Source organism: Sorex araneus, chromosome 3, assembly GCF_027595985.1.
Source record: "Sorex araneus isolate mSorAra2 chromosome 3, mSorAra2.pri, whole genome shotgun sequence".
Classification (NCBI taxonomy): Eukaryota; Metazoa; Chordata; class Mammalia; order Eulipotyphla; family Soricidae; genus Sorex; species Sorex araneus.
Genome location: NC_073304.1, coordinates 2,253,800 through 2,273,822, shown reverse-complemented (window position 1 = coordinate 2,273,822; position 20,023 = coordinate 2,253,800).

The following is a 20,023-nucleotide window of genomic DNA, read 5'->3' as shown; positions in this document are numbered from 1 at the left end:
TGAGTCTAGCTGCAGTATTATCAATTTATTCAATTGCAAGAGCCAGCTCTTTGCTCATGCACAGAGTGTGCCTGAGCTGGGATCGCCCTTGTATGCCACAAAGCAGCTTCCTGGACAGCTGGGATTTAGGGCTCAGTCTCTGACCATCCTTGAGGGTTCTGCTTCCAAGAGGGTGAGAGAGACCTGGGTGAGTTTAGCCTGGAAGACCACAGTAGAGCTTTGGCAGGCATGTCCTGCTTGCTGGAAGGACGACATCCACAGGTGCAGACTGGCCCGGTGGCCTGACAGCTGAGGGAACTCCAAGATTCTGTCGTGCTAAGAAGCTGATGCACGGTCCCTGGGCTGCAGTGAGGTTTTTTTCGTGATGAAAAGTGGGGCAGGGTGAGGGGTGCTGGGGGCAGTATGGCATGTCCCGGCTTTCCTGCATACCCAGGATGCTGCTGTGAGTTTGTGAGGCTATAAGGATGAGCCAGAGAGCCTTCTGGAAGGCCAGGCAGAGGCTCACGTGGGGGAGGAGGCTATGTGACCAGGTATATAGGACAGCCTCAGCACTTTCAGCTAACCCTTCTCTTGGCTCAGGGTCCTTTTCACTGGGAACTGTCATTGCTCTGTGATGAGCAGAGGGTCCCCTATTGTGTTCAGGGCCAGTCACCATCCCCCTGGCCGGCCAAAGGTGATGAACAAAGAAATGAGAGTGGGGCACAGGCTGGTTGGTAATCAGTGGCCATTTATTCAAGTTTCACAGCATTAGTCATAGAGAAGTTGTGAAGGGTTGGGGGTAGCAGTTACACATAAGTGTGGCTAAATATTGTCATAACAATTAACAGATGAGCTTCCTTCAGGGGAAGTTCTTCTAGGAGATCCACCCAAGGACAAAATCTCATTCAGGGGATCTAGCACTCTAGATCCCTACTCGGAGATCTGCCCAGAGGCAGAATTCCATCTAAGGGTGTCTTGCCTTCTCCTTTCCTTTGCTAGTACTCCATTTAAACATCACCTTGAATCTACTTCATAATAATATTTCTCATCATTTTGTATGGACACAGTAAGAGATATATTAAGCTTAAGGGGTGACTTCACTATATACCCCAGACTATAGTCCTCAGGTCAGGTTAGACTTTCCTAATCCCACGGGGTCCTAATTCAGTCATTTCTGGGTCATGTTAGAGTTTGTTCCATGGTCATGCTCTTATTCTTCTTCTTATGGTGCTTAGCCTGTCCCGTTTTTGATGCCAGGGAAGCTTACTTCTTGTCCTGGGTCCATCCAAGTCGCTAGCCAGGACCCCCACTTTGGGGGTGTTAAGAATTAAGAGCAACTGAGACTCAAGTCAAGTAAATATGATGGATGCCCAGGAGTAAATATTATACAGAGTCAATTAACTACTACGTAACAAAAATGTAGCACTATCTTCCTGTGTATATACATAAAGGACATCACACTAAAATATACTACGCAAAGGACATAAAGGAAAGAAAAAAGCAGTATCTCACTTACATATACAAAATCCAGAGCCCTCAGAAGAATTTGACTTTACAAGTTACAGGATCTGAGTTGGGGATATATGTGATTAACAGATACGGGAAGAAGAGCACAAAGGAGAGGTTAATGATAAACACAGAGGATTAGGAGGGCCTGATGGAATTGGGAGTGCCTCAGGAGCACTGTGGTGGGTGTAACTCAATAAACCTAAGCTCCTGTGGAAGGAGAAAGTACAAACCAATGTTACTCAAAATGCTTAGAACTATAATCCAACAACTGTCCACTCTCTGGCCTTATTTCTCCACTATCTGGCTCTGAGAAGATAATCCAGTATTTGCTTTTTTCTTTCTGACTCACTGCACTGACCATGACACTCTCCAATTCAACTCAAGTTGCAGCAAGCAGTGAGCTTCCACCTTTTGCCCGACCTGAGATGTGTCTGATTGTGTCTGTTGCCTACTACTTCTTCATCCACTCCCCTGCCATTGGACAGTGGGTTGTTCCCAGATCTTTGATGCTGTGAACAGGGCTGCAAGCACAGAGTGATCTGTGCTTTCAAATCAGTGCTTGGATGTTCTTGGGGGTAGATTCCCAGGAAAAGGCATCGCAGGCCCATCTGAAAGTGCTACTAATCATTAGTCTCAAGACATATCCAAACTGTTTTCCAAGTGGGCTGAGCCCAATGATAATCCCACCAGCAGTGACTGAAAATTCCTTTTACCACATCCCCATCAGCACTTCTGTCCCAACGTTTGATTTCAACCATCCTCTCTACTGTGAAGTGATGCTTCAGTGTCACTTTGATTTGTATTTCCCTGATCTTCAGTAACGATGAACGTTCCTCATATACCCGTGTGCTGTTTATATTGTCTTATTCAAGGAAGTGGCTGTTCATCCCCTCCCATTTTTAGATGATGTTTTTTGTATTTTTCGCTGCTGAGCTCCAAGAATGCTTATTTATCTTCGACATTAGCTTCTTGTCTGCAGTGTAAAGTATTTCTCCTAATCTGTGGGGTGTCTTCTAAAAATTTTGTATTTCATTTCTGTCGTAGTACAAAAGTTTTTTAGTTTGATGCCGGTAATCTGTTGACTTCTGCTGTGTTTTCCCTTGCGGGGAGGGGGGAATCTGCCACCCAAGACCCCCCAGGTCAGCTTTATGAAAAGCCCTGCTTATGTTTCCTCTATGTATCTGACAGGTAAATGTTTGAGTGCAAGACCTTCCATCTGATTTGAACTGACCCTTGTGTATGAGTGAGGTAGCAATCTGGATTCATTCTTTTGCACTGGGCTGTCCAGTTTTCCTAGCACTGATTGTCGAAGTGCTCCTGGGCCCACTTTATGCAACTGAACTGTTCTTTTGTAGGTTAGCTGTTTGTACGCCTTCTGATGATTTACCTCTGAACTCTTGTTTCTATCCTATTGAAGTTCTGTTCGTTCCAACACACACCGTTATGATTACTATGGCTAGGTCATATAGTTTAAAGTCTAGCAACACCCCCCCATCTTTTGACTCGGGACTGTCTTGGTTATTCTGGGAGTCTTGCTGTTCCACGTGGATATTAGAAGTGTTTGTCCTAGGTCCTTAAAGAATGTGACAGACCCTTTAATGCCTCCCGAGGACAGAGCAACCCACAGGTCCTTCAGGGGCTCCCCAAAGCTGGGGATGCAGTGGTGAGAGAAGTGGGGACACCACACCCTAACATCTGGGATGCAGGCAGAGCCCCAGAGTCTAAACTGCCGGCTCCCCACCCCAGAGGTGAAGGGACCAGGGACTGAGTCAGGCTGCGGGGTGGGTGTCAGACCTGTGCCTGGCAGGGCTTTTGAGGCCATCTCAGATGAGCAGGGGCCAATGCTAGAGCCCGAGCCCACGGTGACCCTGGGGTAAGGAGGTAAGGGCTCTGCCCCGCTCTGTACATCCAATGAACTGATCTGGATGGGGTCACTTCCTGCACCTCTGGGGTCCCAAGGCAGAGCTGACTCCGTGTCCACAGCTGGATCCCAGTGCTTCCCGGGATGAGCATGCACTCTAGACTCTGGCTCCTGGTCTCCTGCTTCCCGGGATGAGCATGCACTGAGTCTGACTCCCGGCCTCCCGCTTCCCGGGATGAGCGTGCACTGACTCCGGCTCCCGGTCTCCCGCTTCCCGGGATGAGCGTGCACTCTGACTCCAGCTCCTGGTCTCCCGCTTCCCGGGATGAGCGTGCACTCTGACTCCAGCTCCCGGTCTCCCGCTTCCCGGGATGAGCATGCACTGAGTCTGACTCCCGGCCTCCCGCTTCCCGGGATGAGCGTGCACTCTGACTCCAGCTCCCGGTCTCCCGCTTCCCGGGATGAGCATGCACTGAGTCTGACTCCCGGCCTCCCGCTTCCCGGGATGAGCATGCACTGAGTCTGACTCCCGGTCTCCCGCTTCCCGGGATGAGCGGGCACTGAGTCTGGCTCCCGGCCTCCCGCTTCCCGGGATGAGCGTGCACTGACTCTGGCTCCCGGCCTCCCGCTTCCCGGGATGAGCGGGCACTCTGACTGGCTCCCGGCCACCCCCTGTCCTCACCCTGATCCTCATGCCTGAGCACAGGCCGCCCCGCATGCGGCTGCGCTGCCCGGCACCTCACCTGTCCCTTTGACTCCTTCCCTTGCTCCACGTCCTCTCCTCCGCTGGCCTCTCTGCGGGGAGCCCGGGCTCCAGCCGGCCACTCTCCACCCCGCTGCCGAGAAAGCCACGAGGGTCCCAGCAGGCCGCCTCGCACAGTGCCCTGGGGTCCCCGCACGCGGCCCCTCCCCGGTGTCGCAGTGGGGTCCCCACGTACCCAGAGCCTGCAGGACCTCCCACCACGGTTGCCCCCATGTTTGCCCGCGGGACCCCCATGGCGCTTAGGCTCGTCTGGAGAAGAGGGTTCTGGGAAAGCAGGTGTCGGTGGGCGCATCCGGGCACCTCTGCCTGGAAGGTGAACGATGGGTGGCCAGATGAGAGAGCGTCACAGGGGAGCGCGGTCACAGCCCCGTGGGAAGGTGGGGCCCCGGGCCTGCGTGCAAGGCCCCTCATGGGCAGGCAGCACCCGGCGGCTGACAGGGAGGGTAGAGCCCTGGGATCCCCAGGCAGGCGGGGGCGGGGTTTGTAGGCAGGAAGGGGCGGGGTTTGTGGGCAGGAAGGGGCGGGGTTTAACCAGGAAAAGGCGGGGTTTGCAAAAGGAAGAGCGGGGTTTGCATGCAGAAAGGGGCGGGGCTCGCAGGCAGAAAGAGGCGGGGTTCCCAGGCAGGAAGGGGCGGGGTTCCCAGGTGGAAGGGGCAGGGTTCACAGTTAGAAAGAGGCGGGACTCGCATGCAGAAAGGGGTGGGGTTCGCATGAAGGAAGGGGCGGGGTTCCCAGGCAGGAAGAGGCGGGGTTCACAGGTGGAAGGGGAGGGGTTCACAGGAAGAGGCGGGACTCATATGAAGGAAGGGGCGGGGTTCCCAGGCAGGAAGGGGCGGGGTTCCCAGGTGGAAGGGGCGGAGTTCACAGTTAGGAAGAGGCGGGACTCGCATGAAGGAAGGGGCGGGGTTCCCAGGCAGGAAGGGGCGGGGTTAGCAGGTGGAAGGGGCGGGGTTCGCAGTTAGGAAGAGGCGGGACTCGCATGCAGAAAGGGGCGGGGTTCCCAGGCAGGAAGGGTCAGGTGCTTGGGGCTGGGGTTAGGCATCACCTATGAATCTGTTTGGGGGGCACAGCCTCCCTGCACGGGATCCCACTCTTGCTGCTGCTCACCCCAGGGTGCCGTGCCTCCCCCAGACACCCTCTTAGGAGCAGGTTGAGAAACAGTGATGGGGGCCCGGGGGGCTAGGCGGGCTGAGCCCGGAGGGATGGGGATGCGGTGGGGGGCTGGAGGGGGGTCAGGGCTGAGTAGCTGTCCAGCTCCCTCTAAGGGGCCTGGGGGTGCTCGTGTTGGGAGCCTAGCCACGGAGACAGACAGACAGAGAAGCCGACGGACACACAGACAGACACAGCTAGAGAAACAGGCGGAGAGAGACAGACAGACACACAGGGACAGACACACAGGGACGGACACACAGAGACGACAGTTGGAGACACGGAGGCAGAGAGAGACAGAGACTGAAATGGAGACAGAGAGGCAGAGACGGAGACAGAGACAGAGAGACCGGCAGCGAGGGGAGACAGAGACAGAGACAGACAGAGGCAGGGGGGAGTCACAGAGCAGGACGGAGACCCCGGCGAGATGTTCGGGAGAGGAGGACGGAGGCGCGTCCGAGGCCTGCCGCGGGGAGCAGGGGGCAGCGACCGCGACGTGGCTGAGACGGGGCTGGGCAGCCGGGCAGCCGGAGGTGAGGGACGCCAGGGGGCAGCCGCGGCCGCTGGTGAGGCTGCTCCGCACCCCGCAGGCACTCTCTGGGCCGGGAGGGGTGCAGGGGCCGTGCCAGCACAGAGTGGCCACCTCGCCCCGGGGCCTTTGTGTCTTCGAGGCCGCGAGGGCCGGGGGAGGGGGTCCCCGGCTCACTGCCCCCTTGTCTCCCACAGCAGAGCAGGTGAGCCCAGCGCAGGCCAGGGCCGACCCCAGCTCACCCCGCCAGCCTGTGTCCCGCCTGGCCCGGCCCCCTTAGGCCCTAATTGGCCGCACACAAGCGGTTTTTGTTGACCCCTGGGCCAAGCGGCCCTTTCATCTCCCGCCCCCAATTACCCCTTCTCCTTCTCAGACCAAGAGGGTTTTAAATAGCAACAGTCAAGGGCTGGGGCGGGGGCTGGGGGGCTCAGCCTGCACACAAAGGGCAGCCTTGGCTCCTGGTCAGGGCAGCATCAAAAATAGCCCCGGGGCTGGGAACACAGCAAGCTCCGGTCAGCACCCCAGGCATCGCCCCAGGGGGCCGAGAGGCCGGCACAGTGGACGCAGGAGCCCTCCCTGGGCCCCTCCTCTGCCCAGACTGGGCCTTCCCCTGCCACCAGGAGCCTGTGACACGTCCCCTCAGGCCGACACCCTCCCCCGAGCCCTGGGTGCGCCCCAGGGGGCCGGACAGGAGACCCTGGCACTAACGACCCCCCTTCATCCATCCCCCACCTGGGCCTGTCCCCTCCCCTTCAGGAGAAGGACCAGGCCCCCAGGGACCCTTGGAAGGGGCTACGGTGTGGAGCTCTGAGCTTGGCCCTGCTGTTGTCCCAGGGTGGCCGGTGACCCTCGGCCACACGGTGACCCGCGGGCTGGGGCCTGACTCTCCGGCCATCCCCACTGCACCTAGAGTGGTGGCCCTGCAGCCGCGGCCGGGTCTGTCACTGAGTGGGGCGGGCAAGGCAGGGAAAGAGGCCCTGGGGTGAGTGGATCAGCCTGTGCCCTGGATTCCCAGGAACCTGGGACCCCCTCTCTTGGATTTCCCAGGGGACCTGGTTTGCCCCCGTAGCCCCCACAATAGACGCCGGGGGGTCACAACCCTGGAGAAGGGACTCCCCCCCCCCCCCGCCGGGGCCTTTTCCTCTGGGAGAAAGATCTGGAAGCTTTGCTGCAGCATCAGACGCGCCACCCCAATGCCCTCCGTGACCCTGCCCTGAGCCCCTCATCTTGGGCTTCTAGACAGAAGCTCCAGGGAACCCCAGAGGCCCCGAGACAGGCCCCCCACGACTGCTGAGGACGGGCGAGACGCTGGGGTGTGTCCGGGCCCGCCCGTAGGCTGCCCCCCAGCGGGTGCTCGGGGCCCGCTGCCTCGACAGGCCCCCCAGCAGAACCCAAACTGCCCAGACTCCTACCCGCTGCCCCAGAGCGCAGGACCCGGTGGCCGAGTCACCATCTGCCCCAGGCTTTGTCTGGGACGTACCTCGAAAGGCAGCTCTTGGGGAGTCGCCTTCTCGGGCCTGGGGCCAGGGGCCTGACCTGCGGGGGCCGTAGCCTGTCCCGCTGCTCTGCTGCGTCCCGGTGCTGAGGGCCCGGCGGGCTCTCGGGAGGTGCCGCTGGCGGGGTCACTAATCGGAAAGGGGGTGAAGTGGGGCCGTCTGGCAGGAGGACCCCCACATCCGGGACCCCCGAAGGACAGTCTCAGCACAGCCTTTGCCTGAGAAACAGCTGCAGGGCTGAGCAGTGAGTGGGGCGGGCGGGCGGGCAGAGGCTGCTGGGGGCTTCGAGCTTCGCCTGTGACCCCGAAGGGACCCCCATGGCCCCTCGGACCCCGGACACTTGGCTGTTCAGGACTCAGGGGCAGGAGCGCGCGGGAACCCCAAGAGCTCGTGGACTTTTACCGAGAAGGAGTGAGGGGACATGGAGGCGTGGAGAGAGAATACGGGGAGCCCAATCTGTCTGCCCCCGAAGAGGAGGAGGAGCGGGGCCAGGGAGACAGCACAGCGGGTGGGGCACCCGCCTACACGCGGCAGGCCCGGTCCCACCACATAAGGGCTCCCAGACCTGCCAGGAGGGACCCCGAGCACAGATCAGGAGTAAGCCCTGAGCACAGAGTCAGGAGTAAGCTGTGAGCACAGATCAGGAGTAAGCCCTGAGCACAGAGTCAGGAGTAAGCTGTGAGCACAGTCAGGAGTCATCCATGAGCAGAGTCAGGAGTAAGCTGTGAGCACAGTCAGGAGTGAGCTCTGAGCAGAGTCAGGAGTAATTGATGAGCACAGAGTCAGGAGTAATCCATGAGCACAGAGTCAGGAGTAAGCCATGAGCACAGAGTCAGGAGTAAGCCATGAGCACAGAGTCAGGAGTAAGCCATGAGCACAGAGTCAGGAGTCAGCCCTGAGCCCCACTGGGGGTGACCCCAAAGCAAACAAGTGAAAAAGGAGCACAGATGGATGGTGGGGTTCAGCATGGAAGCCCCCACCCCGACCCTCTCCCGCCTCAGGGAGCACCCCCAGCTCAGGCACTTCCCAGAGGACCGTTGTAAGTGTCAGGGGAGCCTGTGTGGGGGATGGGCCCAGGGTGCCCCCCCCGGCCGCTCCCCGCAAGCCCACCTTCCCCCCAGTGGGTCTCTGGGGCGCGCCCCCAGCCCCCGCTGCCCCGAGCTCCCTGGGGCCGGGATGCACTTGCAGAAGGACCCCCAGGCCCGCAGTTGAGGTGAGACCCCCCGCGAGCCGCCCCGCCCCTCCGTGCTGCCCCTCCTGGGTCCCCTGTCACTGACCGTCCTCCCGTGGGTGACGGATCCTCGGCCAGCAGCGAAGGCCGCCGGTGACGGATTGCCCTTCCCTTTGTTAGCTCGTGACATTGGGGGCCTGAGAATAAATCAGAGCAAGAAGCATCCGGAGGCACGAAGCCCCGGCGAGGCCTTGAAACCTGGGGTGCTTGAGCTGCCGCCCGACTCACCTCCCCGCCTCCCCCACCCCGCCTCCAGCCGTCCAGCCCATCTGTCAGCCAGTGTCCGTGGTCCGTGTCACGTCCATCGATCTTCGTTAACCCACCCTGGGTGCGTTCCCCTTACAGAGGAGAGGGGCGCGCATCTGGGGTACAGACAAACGTGTCCCAAACTGCGCCTTGTATTAAGCCACCGAGGAAAGGTGGCTTTCCTCTTTAGACCGAGGCTAACGTGGCACGACCACAGGTGACGCCTACAGGGCCCCGGGCGGGACCCCCAGCAGACAGTGTGCTGGGAACGGACGTGAGCGCAGTGCTGAGTGGACTGAGTGGAGAGGAGAGAAGCAAAGCGAAAGGCCGCCGTGAGGGGCCCTCAGTGGGCATTATCAGATGCTAACGGGGAATAAGAGACAATAATAATAATAAGCAGAAATTAAGGAGGTTGGATGGCAACTGAGAGCTGTTTCTTTGAAAATGGGATAAAATAGGCAAACTTTGGCCGGGGGGTCTGATAAAAAATGGAGCAGGATACGAAAGAGTCAGCCTCGGGAGTAAGAGAGAAAAACTTTGCAAATTTAGATGATATTTTTAGAAAGCATTTAAGGGATGATTAAAGTCTACTAGAAAAAAAATAAGTGATCCAACTTTGTGAGCCATGGGGTTCCAGATCTCCCCAAAAAACAAAATAAGGAAAAAGAAAAAGAAAGCGATCACTTAAGGAAGCACAAGGAAACCAAATTACCCCCACAGAAACTCAGACAATGAAGAAAACACTAACAGAAATTGGGTGATTTAAGGTCTAATGCAGACGGACACATTCCCCTGCATTTTTGAGTATTTTAGGGGTGTGTGTAGGGGCACTTGCCTTGCATGCGACTGGCATGGGTTTGGTCACCCGTATCCCTGAGGTTACCTGAGCCTGCCGGGAGTAAGCCCTGACATTGCCAGGTGTGGCCCGAACAGCACAGAGCGTCAGGAGGCAGAGATAGTGCAATGGGTAGGGCCCTTGTCTCGTGCACAGCTGCACAGCTCACCTGGGCTTGGACTCCAGCCCCACGAACCTGACCTCCACCGGGAGTCAGCCTTGGCACAGCTGGGTGAGGCCCCAAACCCGCCCCCTCCTTTCCTCCCCCTCCTCCCCTCTTCCCCCTCCTCCCTTACCTCCATTCCTTCCTTCCTCCCTCCCTCCCTCCCTCCCTCCCTCCCTCCCTCCCTCCCTCCCTCCCTCCCTCCCTCCCTCCCTCCCTTCCTTCCTCCCTTCCTTCCTTCCTTCCTTCCTTCCTTCCTCCCTTCCTTCCTTCCTTCCTTCCTTCCTTCCTTCCTCCCTTCCTTCCTTCCTTCCTTCCTTCCTTCCTTCCTTCCTTCCTTCCTTCCTTCCTTCCTACCTTCCTTCCCTCCCTCCTTTCCTCCCTCCCCTTCTTCCTTCCTTCCTTCCCTCCCTCCCGCCTCCCTCCCTCCCTCCCTTCCTTCCTTCCTCCCTTCCTCCCTCCCTCCCTCCCTCCCTCCCTCCCTTCCTTCCTTCCTTCCTTCCTTCCTTCCTTCCTTCCTTCCTTCCTTCCTTCCTTCCTTCCTCCCCTCCCTCTCTCCTTCCTTCCTTCCTCCCTCCCTCCCTCCCTTCCTCCCTCCTCCCTCCCTCCCTCCCTCCCTCCCTCCCCTCCCTCCCTTCCTTCCTTCCTTCCTTCCTTCCTTCCTTCCTTCCTTCCTTCCTTCCTTCCTTCCTTCCTTCCTTCCTTCTTTCCTTCCTTCCTGTCTCCGGGAAACACTTCCTTTGCGTTACAGTCTTAGCAGATGTGTGACCGAGTGCTTGGCGTGGGAGTTCTCTGTTCAGTATGGACCCCAGGATGGAGAGAGGGTAGGAGGCTCACAGTGTTGGGGGTTCTACAGGGACCCAGACAGGGGGTTGGCTCCAGCCGCGACAGGAATATGCTGCTGGTAGGCGGCTTCCTGGAGGAGGTGTTTTTCTTGCAGCTGCCTTCGCATCTCCCCGCGCCCGCCTCCCGCACCCCACCTCCTGTGGGTTCCAGCTCTGCAGACGAGAAGTCAAAGGCAAAAACATCTTCATCGCCAGCACAGATGGAAACGTCCCGAGGCCCCGAGCCAGAGCGTGTCGTTCCGTGGCGGGGACCCCTTCCTCGAATTCACTTGCTGTGGGTTTTCAGTAATGATTTAAAAAGTTGATAGAAATCAAAGCACCCTCATCAAAATAGAATGGTTTGACATTTATAGAGGTTGTTTATTGCCTTAGTGGTTTACACCAAAATTAGGTTCTTATCAAACGTCAAGTTTTCATCACGTTCTCGCCTACCAACGTTTCGACTCTTCCGCGGAGGGGAGCGAGGCGTCTCCGGGAGAGGGTCCGACCCCCGCACGCCGGGATGTTTCTCTTGTGTCCTGTCTTCAGAACAGCCCGGAGGCTGGGGGGCGTCCGTGCCTTTTATGCTCCCCTCCCAGCTGCTGGGGGTGACCCACCCCCCAGGGCAGCTGCGGGGGTCTTTGAACCCCACCTTTGCCCCAGGTGCCTCCATCTTGGTCCGCTGGGTGGGTGCGAGGCTGTGGGGAGAGAAGTGGGGTTCCCGGCGCTGTCTGGAGCTGAGGAAGGGGGTCCCCCAACTAAGGACAGGGCGGTTCCTTGGCGCGCGTCAGCTGCGGGGGAAGGAGGGACTCGCCTGGCGATGCTCCCGGCCTCGGTTCCTCGTCTGTGAGCTGAGCCTCAGGTCCGAGAGCTCGTCCCCACCAGGCCCCTTCCCGGGGGGCCACCAGCATCGACAGTCTCGGCCCTGGCGGCGGGGGGCCCCAACAGAACAGGATGGAGAGGCCCACCCTGCGCCCAACTCCCTGCACGGCGCCCAGCTGTCTCCTGCATTCTGGAACCTTCTGAAGAGTGTTCAGGTCAAACCCAGGTCAGATCTCCCCGAAGCTCGTACCAACGGGGAGTGAGCCCTGCCGGGACTGGGGGATCAGGACCTGCCCCGCCCGCGTGAGGTCGCCCCTCTCTCGGGGGCGTGCTCAGACCATCCTACCCCGCCCCCCGGGGGTCCTTCGTCCCAGCAGTCCGTTGCATGCACCTGCATTCCTCCGTGCGGACCGGGGTCCCGGCCCTTCCCGGGTCCCTGCCCCCGACTGTCCATCACTCCGTGGGGCTCCCGGCCCGTCTGCCCAGGGCGGCATCTGGGTAGGGCCTCCCCGGCTGCCCCCGCCCCAGCCCCCGAGTCAGCGGCGGGCTCGTCCTCCACCAGACGAACGCTGTTCTGGAACATTCCTCACGGACCCCACGGGGCCCGGGCAGCCGGGCGGTGGTGGGTGCGTGCAGCGTGGGCAGGGTCTGGCCGTGGGTGCCCCGAGCCCACCCGGCCCCGGCCCAGTGGGGGTCATGGCCTGTCTCTACCCCCCACGCCGGGCACTGCGCGTTGCCATGGGAACGCCCCCCCACACCCTGGGCCTGAGACCGCCGCTGGGCTGGGCACGGACCCCCCTTCGGAGGCCGGTTCTGCCTTGAAACCCTTCCCGTCCCCCCCGCCCCCTGCCCCGGGCGTCTGGGCCTCTGAAACCCCTTTCAGTTGGCACCAGGAGGCCAAATACTTGGCCCTGGGGTTTCCAGGTCTCCCGAGAGCCCGGGCCCCGCTGTCCAGCTCCTTGCTGGGGCCCCTGCCAGCGGGGAACTTGGCTGCCCCCCTCAATCTTGTTAGCATCTCTGGTGCAGAAATCCAGGGCGTCTCCCGGGGCCCCCGCAGAGGCCCGGAATATTCCTCCCGGGGACACGAGCCAGCGCAGGAGCCGGGGTGGGGGGCACCTTGGGGGGAGCAGGGGCGTCCTGTGCTCGGGGCAGGGCCCCAGCCCCGCTGTCCTCTGGTGGCCGCAGCAACGCCCCCGGTGGACTCAGGCGCTTTTCCTGCTGCGGAAAGGCACTAAGGTTTCCCGACAGCTGCGGGCTTGGGGGGCCCTCGGGGAGGGGGGCGCAGGCCTGGGGCGGGCGGGCGGGGAGGGGAGCGTCTCCAGAGCAGAAAATCCGGCGGACTCTGGCTCTCGTGGGCGGCCATCATGGCTCTTGTGCCCATTCTCTGGGTGGAACATCGAGGCGAGAAGCCGGACTGTGATTCCCGGCCTGGAGCATCGGCCCCAGAGCAGCTGGCCCCGAGCCCTGAGGTCTAAGTTGGCAAGAGGCGGAAGCTCAGGGTCTTCCTCTTCGACCTGGGGGTCCGGCCCAGCACAGACCAGGACCGGCCTGCCCGGCCTCCCGCCCCCCTAAGACAGGCCCCTCCCTCCCTGCACACCGCCACGGCGGGCAGCATCCAGCGCCCGGCCCCGGCCCTGGGCCAGTGCTCCTGAGCCGAGCTTGCCCTGGGCCAGTGCTCCTGAGCCAAGCTTGCCCTGGGCCAGTGCTCCTGAGCCGAGCTTGCCCTGGGCCAGTGCTCCTGAGCCGAGCTTGCCCTGGGCCAGTGCTCCTGAGCCGAGCTTGCCCTGGCCCAGTGCTCCTGAGCCGAGCTTGCCCTGGGCCAGTGCTCCTGAGCCGAGCTTGCCCTGGCCCAGTGCTCCTGAGCCGAGCTTGCCCTGGCCCAGTGCTCCTGAGCCGAGCTTGCTCTGATGGGCCGCTAGTGGCAAAGCTCGGGGAGACAGGACGTGGTGCCCCCTGGACCTGCTGGCAGAGGGACGAGGACGCAGCGAGGAAAAGGGACGTCGGTCCTGGCGCCCTCGGAGCCCCCGCCCTGCTGTCTGCACCCCACACCCCCGGGCCGCGGGCATGGGAGCGGCCACGCCCGAGCTGACGCCGGCCGCCCACGCGCCCCTGCAGTGACCCCTCAGGGTCAGAGGCCGCTAGGCTGCCCGGGTCAGGCCCTGCCCCCTGCCAGCGGCAGCAGGATGGGGGCCGCGCTCCGGCACGGCGGGCCGAGGTGGCCTGGCCCTGCCCACTCCAAGTGGGGGGGAAGAGGCCTTCAGCGTGTGGCGGGGACTGTCCCCTCAGCCCCGGCGGCTGGAGGCACACGGACCAGTGACACTTCACGGGCACAGGACACACACACGTGTGCCTCTCTCCTCCGTCATGACGGTCTGAATCTACTCACACACAGTCACACACACACACACACACACACACACACACACACACTTACAGATGCCCACGTATATATACCCAGACACACACATGCTCTCTCACAAACACAGTCTCTCTCTCTCTCTCTCTCTCTCTCTCTCTCTCTCTCTCACACACACACACACACACACACACACACACACACACACTTTTTTGGGCTTTGTTTTGGAGCTGCACCTGCAGTGCTCAGGAGTCACTCTCAGCAGGCGTGGGGGACCGTCTGGGGTGCTGGGGTTGAGCCCAGGTTGGCCCCATCTGCTGTGGTATCTCTCCGGGGTGTGCATACATCTTACACATACACACACCTACTCATGCACGTGCTGTCACACACACACACTCACCCACTCACTCACAGACACGCACACACTCCAACACACGGTCTCCAGACACCCCCCCCCCGACACACACACACACGACGCCACCTGCCTGTGCAAATGCCACACTGGCTCCGCCCCCGCCCGTCACACACGCACATTTGTGTGCTGAGGACACACAGTTGACACTCCCGCCCACACACCCTGTCTGCAGCCTGAGCCTCTGGTGCTCCCTCCGGCCCTGCAGCTGACGAGGGTGGCCGGTCCCCGAGGGCCAGCGGGCGCCTTGGAGGAGACCCACAGCGTGTCCATCCCCACGTGTGGCTCAGGGGGTGGCCAGGCCTACCCCTCCCTCCGGCCAGGCTCGGCCCTGCCGCGGCGCCTCCCACCTGCGGGCCTGTTCTGGGCCGAGACAGGTGTGGCCGGGCCCGGGGGAGTGGGTGGGTCCAGTACGGTGCCGACAGCGTGAACATGGGCCTGGCCACAGCCTGGGGGTCCTCGTGCCCCTGGCTCCCCCGGCCGCAGCCCCTACCCTCGCTGGGGCCCGGGCACCCCCTGGTGACCGTCTGTGGCCAGTCCTGCCCCCGGGGGCACCGCGTCTGCAGGCCACGTGGGGGCGGAGCAGGGCCTGGCCCTGCAGGGGAGACACTGTCTGGGCTTGTCCCGTGGGCTAGAGGCTGGTGCTGCACGCATGCTGCACGCCTCTTGCACGCATGCGCTCCCGCACACGTGCTCTCCTGCACTCACACCTTCCCGCACATGCATGCCCTTCCGCACACATGCATGCCCTTCCGCACACATGCATGCCCTTCCGTACACATGCATGCCCTTCCGTACACATGCATGCCCTTCCGCACACATGCTCCCCTGCACGCATGCTCTCCCGCACACACACACGCATGCTCTCCCCATGCACGCACACCCGCAATGCGCTGCACAGTCCCGTTTGACGAGCTGCTGGCGGGAGGGTGGAGCAAAGTGGAAACTCGTGTCCACGCACCTGACCGGCTCTGTTCCAGGACGCCTGTGCCTGACCCAGCCTGGGGGTCTCCGGGGTCCCCAATCCCTGTCCCTGCTCTAGCCCGCGGCCTTCCTGGCTGTTCCCAAGCCCCTTCCCTGGCGTGAGCCCCACCGGGAACCACTGCGGCCTCCTCCTGGAAGGCCTCCCCCTTAAGGAGGCCCTTGTTGCACGACCCCCGAAGAAAGCCGGCCCACCTGTCGCTCTCCCATCACAATGGGGAGGGGGCTCCCAAACAGTGCTCAGGAGGCCTCAGGCACTGGCGATTCTTGACCAATGGCCAGTGGTTTGCTACAAAGTTGCTCACTTGCTGCCACAATGTGGCGAGGCCTTGGCAGTCACCTGGTGGCTCTCCCGGTCATAACCTCCCTTGGCCACAGCCTGCCCCGGCCCGTGCGCAGACCCTCCCCTGAGGTCAGGGAGCACAGTGAGGGGCTGACGCAGGGGTGTGAGAGCGGGAGGCGGAGCCCCAGGACAAACGCACACGGGGTGTGGGAGTGCGCGGCCTGGCGCGCGGGCGGCCGTGCCACTGGCTGTCCCAGGGCCGAGGTCTGCATCCCTGCTACACGCCGGAGCCATGACGGTCCCAGACGCTCACTCCGGTGTCCCCTGGGGGTGACCTGGCCCTGGAGGCCCGAGTGCCCCTGCCCTCGGGGGGCTCCGTAGGAGCAGGACCCCCCGGCTCTGGGGGCGGGGACTCGCCCTGGGCCCCTGCGGGGGGGGGGACACCCCCGTGCAGGTGGCGTCTGCGTCAGTCTCGGGTCGCGTCTGGCTCAGAGCCCACTAATCCCCCTCGGAGAGCCCGCAGCGGGCCGTCGATAAGGCCTGGCAGCGATCTGGAGCGTCCCTGGCAGATCTGGCCCGCGGTGGGAAAGGGTCTAGCAGGGTCGCGTGTGTCTGTCCGGGCCGAGGCCCCGGCTGCTGAGAGCGGGTGGGCGCGCGCGGGTGTGGTTCCTGGAACTCCCGGGGGACAAGCGACCTGTGCCCCCTGCCCCCTGCCCCCTGCCCCCTGCCCCCTGCCCCCTGCCCCCTGCCCCCTTCGTGCTAACACCACCCCTGTGCCTGCCCCCACGCGAGGTCCAGAGGGCAGAAGCAAAGTGCTTTTTAATTTCTTAATACAAACCCAACCGCCTCAGGCCCACGGGAGGCTGGGGCCGGGGGTGGGGCGGGTCTGTGCGCCCAGTCGCCCTGCTGTGAAAATAACATTTGAAGCAGGAGGCGTGTTAATTTACACTCTGAAGCCACGGGATGGGAGGCAACAGGCAAAATTCAGGGAGTAATTACAAGGCAGGACAGACAGTCCCAAAGATATTCTTGTTGTTACGGGAGAGGCTGGCCAGGGGGTGGAGGCATGGCGGGGAGGTGGGGGGGGGCGGGAATTGACATCTATGAGATAATGAAATCCCATCTCGTGTCTGATCCAAGGACTCACCTCTGAACGGCAGGAAAAATAGAAATTGGCCATGGGTCTAAAATTGCGTATTGATGAAACCGTGGAATCACGCGATAGAAGAAATCAATTAAGCGCCGCGAGGTGATGGCTCTGGAAAGAGGCTGGAAATTAACCAAGGAAATTGACATGGGCGGTGTGAATCGGGGTCAGAAATTACCTGGAGAAGGAAGGGTAAAAATAGAAGGCCACCTAGGAAAACTGTCATTAAAAAGTGAAAACGATGATGGAAAGAGAAACTTGAAAATTGCCTTTCCTGGGGAGAGCAGGGGGGTTGGCAAGACAAAGACGGGACACAGGGGAGAGTAATTAAGCCCATGGGGGCGACAGCCTGCGTGTGGAGCCTTATAATGGGAAACTGAGGCCCTAGACCACCCATAGGTCCAGGAATAAGACCCTTCCTGCCCCCTCCTCCCTTCTCTCAGGGAGGTTGAGGGAGACAGAGAGAAGGAGAAAGAAAAGTGGAGAGATTCGGCTCGTCTGGGAGACCCCCACACTGTTCGAGAACTTTGGGGTGTCCTTGCTCCTCCCACAGGGAGCTGAGATTTACTGAGTGACTCCCCCAACAGTGCCCCTGAGGCACACCCAATTCCATCAGGCACTGCTAATCCTATATTGCTTTTCTCTTTCCTTTCTGTCTTGTGCATGGTTTATTTAGCAATGTCCTTTTTATACAGACACAGGGAGACAGTTCATGCTATGCTTTGTAACATGGGAGTTAACTGACTCCAAAATAATATTTACTCCTGGGCATCCATATTTACTTGACTTAAGCCGCAGTTGCCCTTAGTTCCTAGCACTCCAAGAGCAGGGTCCCGAAGGGGGACTGATGGACCCAGGGCAAGCTGCAAGCTACCTTGGCATTAATAGGAAACAAGCTAAGTGCCATAAGTGTAATAAGTTAAGAGCACGGTCATGGACAAACTCCGTCACGACCCAAAAAGAAGCAACTGAATGAGGACCCTGCTGGGGTTACGAAAGACTAACCTGGCCCGAGGACAGAAGTCTGGAACCTATAGCGAGCTGTCCCTAGGAAGAGCCACACGTTCACTGTGTCACTATATCACTGTCATCCCGTTGCTCATCGATTTGCTCGAGCGGGCACCAATAACATCTCCATAGTAAGACTGTCACTGTGACTGTTTTTGGCATATCGAATACGCCACAGGGAGCTTGCCAGGCTCTGCCGTGCGGGTGGGATACTCTCGGGAGCTTGCCGGGCTCTCCGAGAGGGACAGAGGAATTGAACCCAGGTCGCCCGCGTGCAAGGCGAAAGCCCTACCCGCTGTGCTCTTGCTCCAGCCAAGCTTACTATATCTCTTACTGTGTTTATACCAAATGACACCGCTAGAAATGTTATAAGAAGTAAACTTACTGTGAGTGTTCAAATGGGTCACTCGCTGAGGAAAGGAGCAAGCAGCACGCCCTGGAGGGAATCCCGCCCTTGAGCGGGTCTCCTGGTCTCCGGAGTGCCGAACCCGCCAATGAGATTCTGTCCTTGAGTTAATCCCTGAAGGAGTGACTTCACATCTCCTTGTTGGTATGCCGATGCTCAACCCCACCTGTGTGTCCCCCACCCTTCGTGATTCCTATCTAACTGTGCTGTGAGGGTGAGGGGGGACGAGAAAGTCGGGACTCAACGTTGAGGACTGGAGGAGAGCGGGGACCTTGGGGCTTTGAGGTCTCCGGGGACTAGGGAGTCGTGGATTAGAAGGTTGATGACTGGAAGGAGGGGGAGGGGGAGACTCTGGGGCTTGGGGGGCAGGAGGAGGACTAGATGGCGACGATGACTGGGGGTAGAGGGCTGAGAGACTAAAACGACGAGATGAGCAGGAAGAGACCAAGAAAGAGGACTCTGAGGCGGGCGAGGAGACGGGGGTGATGGGACTGTGGGGACACGAGCAAGGCCACAACCATGGCGGTGCAGTAAGGGAGCTCGGACCTCGCCGGGGCGGAGAGAGGAATCAACCGACTATGGACCAGCCTGCGGCCTGGCCCAGTTTCTCTGTCCCCTGGTCCTCCATCTGTCCATGGCGTGGACTGGCCTGGGGAAACGGTTCCCGGCCACCGAACGCTCCCGTCCCCCTTGCGCGCCCACACACCCACGCCCCTTCCCTTTGGGTCTCACGTCAGATGCTCGAGGGTTTCCCACGGGGCCCCGAGCCCCACAGGCCCCCCGGCTGCTCTTTACTGAGCCGACTCCCGCACCCACCGTCTGCCCAGCGCTGCGGGGTGTCGCTCCCATCGGCCTGGGCACCCCAGCGCCAAGCGGAGCTGGCACAGTCCTGGGGGCTGGGCCCGCCCCCCGCGAGCCCTCTGTGAACCCCGCCTGCGGGGCCCTGAGCCCTCGTGTGCTGAGTCTCCCAATGACGTGCAGGGCCCCGAGCACCGCTGAGCGCAGCACGCATGCTCCCTGGGGGTGTCCCAGGGCGGGGCCCCAGGAGCTCAGCTCCAGGCCCCGAGCAGAGGAGCTTCCACGCCCCCCCACCCCTCCCCCCCGCCTGCTTTCCTCTGCTCTCTGCCCGGGGGAGGCGCCCTGGGTGGTGCTCAGAGCTTATTCCTCACAGGAGCGCCTGGTCGGGTTCTGGGCGCCACGCGTGGTGCTGTGTGGAGCCCGGGTCAGCCGCGTGCCGCGCTCCTGCCCCAGCCCTGTCCTTTCCTCTTCCTGTCCAGGAGGACTGGCCCTGAGGAGACGCCCCGAGAGTGTTTGTGGGTGAACCCGCTCAGCGGCTGCGGGGGGGCCAAACCCCCTTCTCGCGCCCTGACTTGCCCGCGCCCACCATGCCCCGGGCCGTACCATTCCCCAGGGTGCTCAGAAGGGTCAGGGCCCCTCCTGGTGACGCCGGCTGTGGGCCCAGGCTTGGTCCCGCCCCGCCCAGAGCTGCGGCCCGAGACACTCAGGGGCCATGTGGGGCCGCATTTGGGTGGGCGCCACCCGTGCAAGGCCAGGGCCTCAGTCCTGCACTGCCCCCACCCCCCGCCCCTTCTGGCTCAGACACGCAGCAGCCCCTGCCTGCAGAGAATGGGCTCTCGGAGCTGGGCCTGAATGAGTCACGGCTAGAGCAGACTGGGGGGGCTCACTGCAGAGCCCGGGGTCCCCGGAGGCCCCTCATCATCATTGTTGTCATCACTGTCGCTGTGGGTTCCCCTTCCCTGCCCTTCATGAGCGTGGCCTCAGCTCAGCAGGCATCGCTCATGCTTGCTGGCCAGCACGCGTCATGCCTGCAGTGGTGGTGTTCACGCGTGCAGTGGTGGTGTTCTCACATAGAGTGATAGTGTTTATGCGTGCAGTGGTTTAGTATACACGTGTGCAGTGATGGTGTTCATGCGTGCAATGGTGGTGTTCATGCATGCACCGGTGGTGTTCATGCATGCAATGATGGTGTTCATGCATGCAGTGATGGTGTTCATGCGTGCAC